Source organism: Orbicella franksi, chromosome 10, assembly GCF_964199315.1.
Source record: "Orbicella franksi chromosome 10, jaOrbFran1.1, whole genome shotgun sequence".
Lineage (NCBI taxonomy): Eukaryota > Metazoa > Cnidaria > Anthozoa > Scleractinia > Merulinidae > Orbicella > Orbicella franksi.
The window spans coordinates 17,579,760-17,593,888 of NC_138154.1; the positions used below are offsets into that span (position 1 = coordinate 17,579,760).

Sequence of the window (14,129 nt, forward strand, 5' to 3'; positions counted from 1 at the left end):
GCCCGTGAAATGTGAACCAGGATTACATTAACGCTACGCTGGATTCTGCATGCCATGTTTTGTTTTCACATGTTTTGTACCAAAAAGTTTATTTACGCAGCAGGTTCAGAGATGCATGTGTAGAAATCTTAACTACACATTTAAAATGCTGTTCAGTTCTTGCTCTGGCAGTTATGTACAATTAAATATTTCCTGAACGTGGGAGTGACAAAAAAGGAAGCCTAATAAACGGGAATATTTCATTAACAGATATCCCTTGCAGGTACGATATTAGACTGTCTGTTCCGGAGTGTGGTTTTGTTCAACACAGGAAGTCATTCCTTGATATCAATGTGTAAGACAAATATAGGTTAGATGATTCTTATACAATCACGATGTCAATCCAGTTTCGTTTTGCGTTGCTTTTTGATCAAGCAGTCATGCAAAAGTGTATCCCAGAATGAACCTAGAACAGGTATTCTTTTTCCGTTCTCGAGGTCTCTTGATCAATAACTGGTAATTTATTCACTAATTCCTTTAAGACTTGGCACACAGTGATGCAGTTTAACGCAAGAATAAACGTTTTCCTGATAGAGAACCGGCGTCAAGAAACAAAATATACCTTTTAACTGCTTTGTGCTGAAAAACGTATGCTGCGTTGGGTGAACGAGATCACAAACATGACGAACATCTTATACCCCATTCACACCAATTAAACTAGTTTAACTAAATTACGTTTAGGTTTTTCCAATTTGTCAATTACGCTTTGCAGTCATTTCGAGAAGACAAAATTTCAGGTTTATCGATAGCAGAGTTATGACACTAGACAAAGGATTGTCTAGTATTAGGATTGGTTAACTCTATGTGCATTTACAAGTGAATATATGTAATATCATATATTTGAACTGCGGAGAAAGACATGAAGACATAATTGATCATCGCAGTTATGCACACAGTTATACACACACCGCTTTAAGTCCTTTAAAAGTTGTGCGTATAACTGCGATGACCAATCATGTCTTCATATCTACGTGCATTTATTGGTAAGTAAATAACTAATATCTATTTTCAGAATAGCTTTACAAATATTATATGCATGTGCATTAGAAAACGATGCATGTGAATGAGGCACTCAAAGCGAACACTGTTGCTTTGACCTCGATATTATGCTAAGCAGACCAATTCTTCTTAAACATGTCACTTAACGTGTACCATACTACTAAATAAGATAATCGCATGTTTATTTTGCCAAACATGGGGTTTTTATAATTCCTTTTCTTTATTAATTGTTGTGACTATTATTGGCAGTTGAAGAGGAACAAATTTACGCAAATGGATCAGATAATTAATTGAATTAAAATCATGTGCTTTGTCAAGGAAGTTAAGGAAGTTTAAGGTTTCGTGCAGACTGCATGCTATCTTTCTGACATAAAAGGAAGAATTTGGTCACAGGAAACCAATAATGTATTACTGATCTCCTCTCCCTTAACATTGTCTACTGGATTATCATCTCATCTGGCTCAAGTCCTAGGGAAGAAACCAAACAAAACAGGACATCATAGCAACGCAGGAACTTAAAACCTACGTTATAATCTCATGCATCGCTTCCAAAGCAGATGCACAGGACAATTTATTTGACCATGAAAACCCAAAATACGCTTAATAATATATCTTGACCACTCCCCCAATGGGGCTTTTCAGGGCCAATGAAACTAAATGTTGAAACAGATAATGCAAGTGAACATAACATGGTTAAAAATCCCAACTGGCAGGAGGCAGACCAGTTGACTATGTACAAGCATGACAGAGGAGTTGAACTAGGGTCTACCGAGAAACTACTCCAGCTTAGTGGTCAGAGTGGGACTTGAACCTGCGACCTCCAGATTTAAATTCCGGCGCCCTAACCACTCGGCCACGCTGCCTCCTGCTGCTTGATCTATTCCTCTTCATTCTTCTGGTATGTGTGCTGAGAACTTACGCTTCATCCTGTGAACTAAAACTTAGTTTCAAAGTAACTTATGGATACAACTGATTCACAGCAAAACTGGACCTTTTTTTATGACTGAGTGAGTTGCAGCAGTCCTCTTAATTTTCTATGTCAGACTAAGTCAATGCGTTAAGAATAACTTCAAAAAGGCAAAAAGGTATTCAAGTACAAAATTTTCTAAACAATCAACCCTTAACTTGTTTCAAGTTAAAACCATACATATTAAAAACTGATAAGCTGCGCTAAAAAGTCGTTGAACAGCGTAACGGCATGAAAATACAGTTTATCTTTAAGCCACTGCAGTGAAAGTAACTAGTCATTTTCATCAAAACTGCAGTTGTTGATGATTTAATTTGTTGAACTTTAAAAGGCTCAAAACACCTAAGGGTTAGAAAGTGCCCCTTGAAGAGTCTATGGAGTCGCTTCTTGCTGAAGGCACCTTGAAATCAGAGCGCATCTGAAACAAGCCAAGAACACATGCATATTTGTACACTTTCAGAAAAGAGCTGACATTAATAATTTGTCAACATTAACCACGATTCAACTGAAAAACAAAACAGCTCGCGTTCACAGAGAAAGCACTAAGAGCCACCTTTGTTGAAGATAACACTCTGTCGCAAATGAACAGTAACCTGGTAGGTACAAAAGTAAAATTATGATTTGCAACAAAACCACAGGTCAGAAATTATAAAACGATTTCTAAAGCTTTCACTGTCATTACAAGAGTTTGGTCAGCAGAAATGAATGAATGTTTTTTGGGGGAGATCGCCACCCCCATTTGGAATTCAAAACGAGTTCAGTTACAAACAAATGGACATTCCAGTGCTAAGAATGAACCTTATTTTTTACAGGATTATTACAGTTGCTACCTTAAATGCTGGGACGCCAGACCAGACACGAGCGGTGTACAGGCTTGATATTCTGAATGGGTTTTCTCGCGCAAGAGGAAAGCTCTGTCAGTCTGAAAGTTGATTACCACTGGACGAAAGAGGATTGCTGCTGGACTTGGCAAGCTGAAAATAAACTGAAAGAGAGTAAGGACAACTAAGGGACTCGCTGGACAAAAGGCACACATGACAAAACTTGCGGCTGTAGAATCTTAATTTTTCTGCAGTTTGACTTCATGTAACATGCAATCTCTTCAGTTGCCTTATGAGAAACATAGCTCCAGATATATATTTGTTATCAACAAATTTCGCAACACCCTTCCTCGAACCCTCAAAACACCAAAGGAGACCTGATACATGACGTATGTAACCTGTTGGCAAAGGCGGAAGAAAACAAATCACCCATGCTTCACTTCTAGAGGGGAGAATATCTTGCTTAATGTGATGAGCTAATTTGTTGCATTTAAACCTTTAGATAATAGAACACTGATGCAGATGTTTCCCAAATAAAACCACTGTGCATGGCATATTAGATCATATTTTGGGAAAGTTTGGAGTGTCAACTGCATTCCATTTTTACAGAGCTATTCAACTGCATTGGTTGAAAACATTCTCTGGTGCAGTTTAACTGCAACAGTCTGTTGATGTTTTTGTTTTTTTGCCCTCCCCTACGGGGATATTTCTTCATACAACTATATTGACCCTATGGCTCTCGCCCTGCGGCCTCGGGCCATACTCAAGATGTCGGGCACAGTTTTTCAAGATACGGACCCACCGGCCGACAAATGATCATATGTAAGTATTTACTATACGTTGAATAATAAAATGAAGCTCGCTTGCGGTTTTTTTTTTCATTCAGTGAAACGCTCTGATCAGCAGAAAGGAGTTTGAAAAATGTTGAAAAAACAGGCCAAATGGTTATAACGAAAATCCACAGCATTTTATACGTGATATCAAAACAATAGCCTATGACCTCACTTCCATTAGTGTATTTCCTCTTCCAAGTTAAGAGATTCCCTTTCAAAAATACGGATTACCGTACTTACGTAACTCAAAAATCCGATCGAGTCCCCTTCCCCGTCGTTGCTGTCGAAACGCGCAACTTGTGGTCTCCTTTAACAAACAGGATTGGCTCCTGAAGCGAGTTGAATTACTGCAACATTTAACCCTTTTGCCGTCAATCTCCTGTTAGCGTTTATCCAAAAAAGCTGCGAACTTGGTAAGATGTTCATACAAGGAAGCGTTTTCTAGGCCTGGTTTGAGGGGTTGCCATTTCTACAGAAATAGACATGTTTATTTCTTTGTCTTGCTCTTTTATTACAAGCCACCGCTCAGTGTTCAGTGTGACTAGGGTTTGTCAAAAAGTGGTCTTGTTTCTTATTCATAAGACCATTTTGAGGTTTCAGTGACGCAGGTGAGCTTGATGCTAAAGCAACCTTTCACACGCCTAGGGAACTCAGAATAATGTAAACATTTTCTTTCAACTCTTATCTGCAGGCCGAACCGGGTTATTACCCAAACCAGCAGGATCATCTAAAGAGCCCCTTAAAGTGGCAGAAAGCTTTGAATAATACACGCAGCTGATTCCAGCTTGTTGTAATGGATAGTTCTTTGTTTTGTTTTACGGTAAATTGCTGGTTATGGTTATCTTTACATCGCGAACCAAATAATCGGCATAATTCATGCTTTATCTTTTGCTAGAATACTAACCAATCGTAATCCACACCAGATAAAAAGCAACAACTTCAGAGCTTCGCCCCCGAATCGCGTCTAAGAGTTCTTCCCATAAGCAGTATAAGTACATTGATGGCCTGCTTAAGTGATTTGTTACTTAGAAAGATAGACCTACCAACAAAGATGATTTAAGAAAGTGTTAAATAGAAGCTATAGCGTTTTTGATGAGTCATTGATTTGCACAAAAACTTTGAAAAAGACATACATTTACAACACGAGAAGTGTAACTTTAGACACGACTCTACGCCACTTAGCATTTTGAACCTTATGGTGAATTCAAAACACTTTTATTCATATAAGTACTCCTCCCACATTGACTTTCCCAGTGAAGTTAGAAAAACATTTTATAGAGACGTTCCGTAATGACAGCCTGTCCTTCAAGGTCTCATTTTTACGCCCAAAATGGATAAAAAGGACTCTTTCATTTATGAATTAGCATATAGAAATTCAGTTTGGGACACAAAATCCGAATCGCCAAAAATCTTGATTAATATTGCGCAGCAGGTGAAGGCGTCAGGCGCCGGCCCACAAATTGTAAATTACAGTTCTTGCATTTCACCACTTTAGTCCATTGATAGTGTGTTAAGTGTTCTTCTATTTAGAAACATAGACCTGTCATGTTTTAAAATAGGTATCTTTTTGAACCACGACGTTTTAATGTTTTAGAACCAAAAATAACAACTCTGCACTTTGAACATAATGATGTCCTAAAGCGTCTTTATTTTCTGTTTACGCACTTGTTTAATTATCGTGACAAGCCGTCATGACGGTATCATTTTCACTGCTCAAATAAAATAAAAAGGTTGAATTCAAGGATTTTCAAAAGAAATTCAGTTTTGGACAGAAAATAGATCGGTAAAACGGGAGATCGAGCTGAATTCGTCGAGGATGAAGAGCACACACGTGTTGATAGCCCTTGGCGCGTTTTTTCTTTTGACAATGCTGTTTGCTGAAAGTGAAGGCATTGGAAATTTGATTCCATCAGGAAAAAGACAGTTGCATGAAAAGGTTTGTATTCACGAAGCAGCAGTATTTCATATTAGTTAATCGAGTTGATTTTACCCAACATCTTTTGAGAACACGAGAAAGAGCCTGGATAATCAGGCGTACAAGAGCGCTGGTGCCAAATCTCAAGTGTGCCAAAGCAACGAAGCCAAGGTGTTTAGAAAACCTAACATTATCAGCGACTAACTTGTAAATGTCTGGGCAATATAGAGACTAAGAAAAAAAGAACCTGTGCCCGCAAATTTCTTTATACCAAAAGATCGGTCTACCATACAAACATAAATATTTTAAATGCTTTTTCATTTAATGCGATTCGAAAAAACACTTCGAACGTTCGTAAGTTACCAGTGGGTCTGACTTCAAAGTGATGATGGCTCTATTAATTTTAACAAAACGTGTTCTAGCCAATATATCGTTTCCAAAATGGCCAACAGCTATAGATCTTCGAAATGAGATCACCTCATAAATGTAAGACGTGATTTGTCCGTCAGATTATAAATATCAGAAGCTAGTAACATAACAGAGAAATTTACATTTGGAAATATATCAAACGCCATATTGCTAATAGAAAATTGTGAAATGGAATAATATTTATGTTCCGTTAGACGAAGAGTTTCGAACGCACATAGAATCACTCGGCTTATTTAATTTAACTTTTTTTTCTCACGTGCGTTATACGTATCTTCGAACAATTCTTGGCAACCCTCTGCAAAACACAAAAGACAACACTTTGAGGATCGTTAACCACGGCGGTCGATATTTCGTATTTGAGTGCTGTCTTCACTTGTGTAGCTAAGCTAGGTTTTAGACCTACAGATAGACAGAGAGACACTGAACACCTCTAAGCAATTGCGACACTCTGAAAAAAAATTATCAATGCAATTTTTCGTCTGGTGTTACCCTGCCGTCGCTCATCTTTCTGCTATCGATCTTTCGTTCAATCTTACATTTCCACTGAAAAACACCGAAGAAAGGCTTGTAACAAAACGAAGTCAACTCTAATCTCGCTTTTGCCTCGAGAGACAGGGATCCCAATCACACCACTGACCTTAACACTAATCCAAACTTTACAAGGTGCATTAGTTATAACAAATTCCGGACGATTATAATTTTGGGCAAAAAAAGTGTCCGAAAATAAGACCGTCCAAAATTTTACAGCGTCCGAAATTTTAAGAAATTTTGATTGAGGAAAGTAACGGCTTTGTAGAATTGGTGCCATTTTCTCGTCGGTGTTTCTGTAAAAACTTGAGGGAGCAGTTAAACCATCATTTTCACAGCTGTTGTTTTAGTCTAATTCGTGTTCGTTACAAAGTGTCGGAAAGTTTTGTCCGAAATTTGTCATAATTAGGTAGAAATTGTCTGAGTATTAAAGTTCCGAAATAAAACTACCGAAATTTTAACGTCCGAATTTTTTGCAAGTAATGTATAGGCATTCATTTTTTTGTTTACCAAAACCCGAAATTTTAATTCAATTCAATTTAGGCCCGGTCCAAACGCCGTTCCACTCATGTGCCCAACCAAACTTGATTAAGTTCGACTTTAGAGCGACTTTGGAGCGACGGCTGGTTCAGACGGCGTACTTGCGTCGAACTTAATTCGAGAAGCCGATAGTAACAATTTTCGACGAGACAATGTACGTTCCGAATTCAAGAACTCCGTCCAAATAGAAAAGCTATGGCTAACATTTCGCTCTTATAGCAATATTTAGGAAAGCAAATTCAAACTCAAGGTTCAGTACTTGTGTTTAGACAGGTTTTCTCCCGGTTAATTCGACTTGCTAAAGGGGAATCTCGTAAGCTGGGCTATTATCACGAAGAAAAAGCAAAAATGAATTTGCTTATACAGTCCCGCGACTGCTCACGCCACTTAATTTTGACCCAATCACGAGTCCCGTTATATGAAAAGCACATTACAGTAATTTATGCATTAGGTTCGACACATGAGGAGAACGCCGTATGAATCAGCTGCCGCTCCAACGTTGCATAGTGCGACAGACCCTGCCGAATTTAATGTTGTTTGCCGCACCAAACCTAACCTGCCGAACCAAACTGATTCAAACGCCGCTCTTCTGCCGTACTTAACTCATCAGTTAGGTTCGGCGCACGAGTGGAGCGGAGTTTGGAACGGGCCTAAGTTAAAAAGGAAATTTAGATACATTTTAATTAAAACAGGACCAAGCGAGACTCATGTACGCCGCACTGAAACACTCAATGTTGCTCAACAATTTTTATCGTTTATCTTTTAATTTTCTTCTAAAGTTCAAAAGAGTGGAAAGTAACGTGTGCATTGTGGCAAGAAGACTTGGATGCGAGGGAATGGAAAAGACCGTCTATGACGACCGCAACGAACAACAAGGAAAACCAGCCGAATACTGATTAACGCTGAACATTGTAACTTCAGAAGAATCAGATGATGATAATTATAGCATGGGATAAATACTGATAAATTGTAAGAAGTATAAAATAAAGCAATCGTCATAGTTGCAGCATTGCTTTCTCATTCACTTATCAAGCCACTTTTTGCGGTCTTCGGCTAACGTTTTAACAGGCAGACTCTAATTTAACTGCGCTAGCAGCAGCAGTAGCAGTAGTAGCAGCGGTAGCAGCAGTAATAGCAGTGGTAGCAGTAGTAGCAGTAGCAGCAGTAGCAGCAGTAAGAGCAGTAGCAGCAGTAGTAGCAGTAGCAGCAGTAGCAGCAGTAGCAGCAGCAGCAGCAGTAGTAGCTGTAGCAGCAGTAGTAGCAGTAGTAGCAGCAGCAGCAGTAGTAGCAGTAGCAGCAGTAGTAGCAGTAGCAGCAGCAGCAATAGTAGCAGTAGCAGCAGTAGCAGCAGCAGCCGCAGTAGTAGCAGTAGCAGCAGTAGCAGCAGCAGCAGTAGCAGCAGTAGCAGCAGTAGTAGCAGTAGCAGCAGTAGTAGCAGTAGTAGCAGCAGCAGCAGTAGCAGCAGTAGGAACAGTAGTAGCAGTAGCAGCAGTAGTAGCAGTAGTAGCAGTAGCAGCAGTAGCAACAGTAGCAGCAGTAGTAGCAGTAGCAGCAGTAGCAGCAGTAGCAGCAGTAGTAGAGCAGCAGCAGTAGCAGCAGTAGCAGCAGTAGTAGCAGTGGCAGCAGTAGCAGCAGTAGCAGCAGTAGTAGCAGTGGCAGCAGTAGTAGCAGTGGCAGCAGTAGTAGCAGTGGCAGCAGTAGCAGCAGTAGTAGCAGTGGCAGCAGTGGCAGCAGTAGTAGCAGTGGCAGCAGTAGCAGCAGTAGTAGCAGTGGCAGCAGTAGCAGCAGTAGTAGCAGTAGCAGCAGTAGCAGCAGTAGTAGCAGTAGCAGCAGTAGTAGCAGAAGCAGCAGTAGCAGCAGTAGTAGCAGTATTAGCAGTAGCAGCAGTAGTAGCAGTGGCAGCAGTAGCAACAGTAGTAGCAGTGGCAGCAGTAGTAGCAGTGGCAGCAGTAGCAGCAGTGGCAGCAGTAGTACCAGTGGCAGCAGTAGCAGCAGTAGTAGCAGTGGCAGCAGTAGCAGCAGTAGTAGCAGTGGCAGCAGTAGCAGCAGTAGTAGCAGTAGCAGCAGTAGCAGCAGTAGTAGCAGTAGTAGCAGTTGGAGGAGGGGGAGGGGGAGGGGGAGGAGGAGGAGGAGGAGGAGCTTGAAATAACTTTCTTTGGTTTGCCTTGTGGCCTTCAGTGGTAGTAGCATCACAACTTGAATCTTTGCTTCTCTGAATCGCTGATGTATTACAGGATTATAGTGCTGTTTAGATAGATATCGCTCCTTCTTCATAACATCTCGTCTAATTCATGAAAGAATTCCTCAAACACGATGTTCTTCGCACAGCAACACTGACCTAACACTACCATGTCAATGTAAACTATGACTATTTTTATTCTCAGAAATCGCGCAATTCTCCGTACTTTTGTTATTCATTCCGCAAATTTAGATTCTCTGGAACTCAAGTCTTCCTTGCGTGATCGATATGCAAATAAATTTCCTTGTGTGGAATTTAATAAAGTTTAAGACACTCACAAAAATATTTGCATCACTTTGCTTGTTTTAATTTTTTGTCGTAAAACGTTGATCCAGAACAGTTTTGTCCAGCGTACTATTTTATCGTGAATCTCTTCAGGGCTTATATCGGGAGTCGCCTATGAAAATTTACAAAGGCAGAATATTATAGGCATATATACATAATTTATATTAGCTCTACACACGCTACCATTACAAAGTATGCAAATATTTATTTATTAAATCAGATTTTCCTGAGATTGATTACGTACCTCAACTGTTACTGCAAGTTGCTTTTCTCGCTTCATCGCGTAGTGATGTTTCCTGCAACTCGTGCAGACAACTTGAGTGGAAACAAAGGAAAAAGATACGATAAAGAAAGGCGGAAAAGATACGATAAAGAAAGGTAAATAAAGATAACGATAAAGATAAATTCAGAGGGAAAGGCTTTTATTTTGAGTTAGAGAGAGCTCAAGTAATACTAAAATTTTTGTATGTAATGTTGTGGCTCCTGCAACATTCTCTTATTTGCCTCTCAGAATGTTCAGGGACTAACGAGCGAAAGAAGAAAATGCGCCGAAAACCTTCCTCATGTTGTGTCTTCTTGCGACGGGACATTTCCAAGTGCTTGCGTATTTTGCTCGCTCGGAAGTGTAGTGAGAAAGAATAAGAGACTACTGATTGTCTATCCAAGTCGAAATTGCCGTATTTTTCTTTCGCAAACTCATTGATTGCATGAAACACTGGGCGTCTACTGACTTCTTTACCCCTTCCACCTCTTCCATGAAAGCTCGGTGATACCTAATCTCTCACGCGCCCCTTCCCACCACTTTCTCCTAACTGCTGAGAATTCAACCCCTTGAAATATTGCAGCCGTTTAGAAGTCCTAAGGAAATGACCCTTGTTTCCCACGGAACGTAAAAAATTGTCTGAAATAAGTACTTAACACTGATAACTTGCAATGTAGAGGCTAATGCAGAAGTGAAACGCCCGTGAGCCCATGCCACGCCCTCTTTCCCAGTCCCCGCGTGTTTTATTGTCACGTCCTTGCATTTCCTTAACCAGTTGGAACACAAAAGGAAACAAAATATAGTAAACGTGCTGTTTTTTTTTTTCGCAGTTCTGAATTTGCGGTTAAAACCCAGCCTAAGTAGGATAGATATTCATATTTATGAAACCGATCATAGTGCAGTCTTCGGTTGCGATACCTGTGGCTCGTATAAAAAAAAGGAAAAACTTGTGATATCGCTTTTTTTTTCAATACAAACTAATAGTTACCTATATCAGTACGCAATAATCAGACATCAGAACTGTTTTCCAGCGTCAAAGCCCCGCAAATGTTTTGGGAATCGCGTGTAGCCTCTGGTCACGAAAAGTAAATAATATTGTTTTCAATAAATTTCTCTCTTTCTTAGATTTCTTTACGTATTGTTACCGAATAAAAACCCTTTTATATAGGCCAGAAAATCCAGACAATGGCCGTTTTTATACTAGAGGACGCATTATCCGTCCAGAAGGATAATGCGTCCTCGCCGTTTTTATACTAAAGAGGAATTATCTGTCTGGACGAACTTGGGCAAGCATTTGTTGTTCGTCTAGTTATGCGTCTTTAGTATAAAGACGGGCACAAGACATATTATGCGTCTTGACGAACTATTCTCCTAGTTCGTCGTTCAAGACGAATTTCGAAGTATAGTTCGTCTAGACGCATAATACGTCTCGTGCCCGTCTTTATACCAGAGACGCATAACCAGACGAACTACAAATGCTTGCCCAAGTTCGTCCAGACGGATAATAAGTCTTTAGTATAAAAACGGCCATTGAGTTACGATTAGTTTTTCATACCTGCTCCAACGGGAACTGTTTGGTTTTCGAGGATATAGACGCACAATCCACAATTGCATAAGATACTGCTGTGTTAAAGCGTGATCAGCCGAGAACCTCAGACACTGCTGTTTTGCCTTTGGGAAAGTTTGCGGAGCTTTTTCTGGTCTCATCTACCAGGAGCTTGCCATTTTCTCACAATTTCTTGCTTAGCAGCTTGAAATGACTTTCTTTGGTTTGCCTTGTAACCTTGAGTGGTAGCATCACAACTTGAATCTTTGTTTCTCTACACCACTGATGTATTACAGGATTATAATGCTGTTTAGATAGATATCGCTCCTTCTTCATAACATCTCGTCTAATTCATGAAAGAATTCCACAAACACGCAACGATGTTCTTCGCACAGCAACACTGACCTAACACTACCATGTCAATGTTGACTATGACTATTTTTTTTCTCAGAAATCGCGCAATTTCCGTACTTTTGTTATTCATTCCGCAAATTTAGATTCTCTGTAACTCAAGTCTTCCTTGTGTGATCGATATGAAATAAATTTCCATGTTTCCAGCCCTAATTTTTTCAGGCTTCTTCTTTCCAATTGTGTAAATTGGAAATTTACTGCGATTATCATTCTTGACTGTTATCTACAACCGCAGTTCAAATATGAATTATTTCATATATACTTCACATCAATGCGAAAATTGAAATAAACAGCTTTAGCTATTAAGACAAGTTATCTCCCTCGCATTTGTCGTCCTTGATTGACTCGAACTCTTTTCATATTCTTCCTTGTGTGACATCTAATCCCTTTTCCGCATGTGTGCGCTAGGCTACTCAGATATCCCTATGGCAAAGAAAATCAAACTTGGAAATACGTTGATACCGGTGTCGTGCAATCGTAAACAATAGGCTTTTTAGGCGATAAATCGGCCATTTTGAAGTTTATTGTTTCAAATAACTATTATGGGATGTTAATTTGCTCCCTGGGCATCCCATAATAGCTATTTGAAACAATAGACTTCAAAATGGCCGATTTATCGTCAAAAAGGTCCTTGAGCGCAGTCTCCCCCACCCCTCCCTCCCCCTCTCCCCTGCTAAACCGAGCCGAGTAATAGTGATTTTGCCTTGAATCCAAAGTTGTTTATGGAAATAATACCGGGAAAAGTTCTGACAGAAACTCTAGAGAGTTGAAGCAACCAAGACGGCGAAGTCGAGGAAAACGTCGATTGAAAAATGAATTTATAGTAAACAATGAACCTCGCGATAATATAGAGTCATTCAGTTTGTCTAATACAGTCATAGCTAACTCAAAACGGAATATGTAAAACAACCTTGAGTTGGAAAAATACAATTTGGCAATTTTACGTCGTACTTTTCTAGAGAACGCCAAATAAATGTACCAAGATTTATAACACTCGTGTAGAGCCATTGTACTGCTTATTAAACCCTTTGTTGGTGACATTCCTGATTCCGTTACCGTTGTGGGGAGCTTAAAATCCATTCTATCCTTCAGGAAACCTCTCAGTTAACCAAAGACAATTGGTTGAAAGGTAAACAATTGGGTTGACGTCAGACAGTGGATAAAACTTCGAAAGGTGAGCGACTGTTAACACTAAACGATGAATAAGAACCTTCGATTCATAAACGCCTGCTATTTCTTTCATTCTTGGAAATATTTTTCTTCAGCTGTACTACTATAAACACTTTTCAAAACTTATGTTAATTTACAATACGTTCTTAATGTATTTCCAAAGTAATACTTTAGAAAAGCGGGGGTTCATAGATAGCGACAAATGTTTGTCGATTTGTAAAAAATTATCTCGCCATGTAATACACCACAAAAAAAGAAAGATTTTTTTCCTTCTACTACAAATGTTGACATTGTGACTTGCTTTTTGTTTTAGTGGTAATCTTGCAAGAGTTTCCAGGACATTTCAAGGATCACTGTGTTTGGTTCCATGCTGTTTCCAAGTACAATCAACGTTAAAGTTTTACTACATTTTCTATCTTGGTTTAATACGTATCGGTTGTCTAGTTTTAAAGTTTATAAACTCCGGTTCTTTTTAAATTTGTTTATGTCCCCGGCTGATATCCCTCGGTATCAAAAGAAGGAACTAGTCCTACTTTTAATTTGTGCAAAGCAAGCGATCTTTGTTGAAAAAAGATTCGAGAGTATACAGTTTCTATTACAGAAAACTTTCAAAGGAATTGAAGCCAGGCAATATAATAACATTGTCAACTTCATAAAATAATTAAAATGTTTTATATAATTTTCATCAACAGCTTGTAACTAGACGTACTCACCTGAAAACCAGTTTTCTAGAAATATGGATTTTACCTCGTCAGCCGGTTCCCCATATAAGCACACTTTTCGATTTATCCTAGGTGGAAATAGGCAAGGAAAGTTTCCTCAGATTCCAGGACTCTATAGGAGAAAGTAATTCCTGTTATTAAGTGCAAACAATATTTTTTTCAAACGAAAATGACACACAAAAAAACTCTCATGCGAGTGCTGGGTTTCACTTGGGTATCACATAAAGCCAATTACTATTTTTGTTCCAGGAGAAAGATCATTTTACTAAAAAGAAGATTGAACAGGTTGCATTGGTAATAGCAAGTGGCTTCCAGAGCGGCCTTGTGTACAAAACAACAATAACAAAATAGTTATAAATATTGGACAAGAACATAAAAACGTGGATAAGAACTTCAAAACCTCGGGTTAAAAACTGTTTAAAA

At 39.2% G+C, this 14,129-nt stretch overlaps 1 long non-coding RNA gene across 1 annotated transcript; it reads left to right on the top strand.

The window, feature by feature from the left end:
- The first annotated feature begins 5,387 nt into the window (after nt 1–5,387).
- Nucleotides 5,388–8,175, top strand: LOC145499816 (uncharacterized). The gene is made up of 2 exons (XR_014050989.1): nt 5,388–5,595; nt 7,851–8,175. It is a non-coding gene; the product is annotated as an uncharacterized LOC145499816 (long non-coding RNA).
- Nucleotides 8,176–14,129: the final 5,954 nt, after the last annotated feature.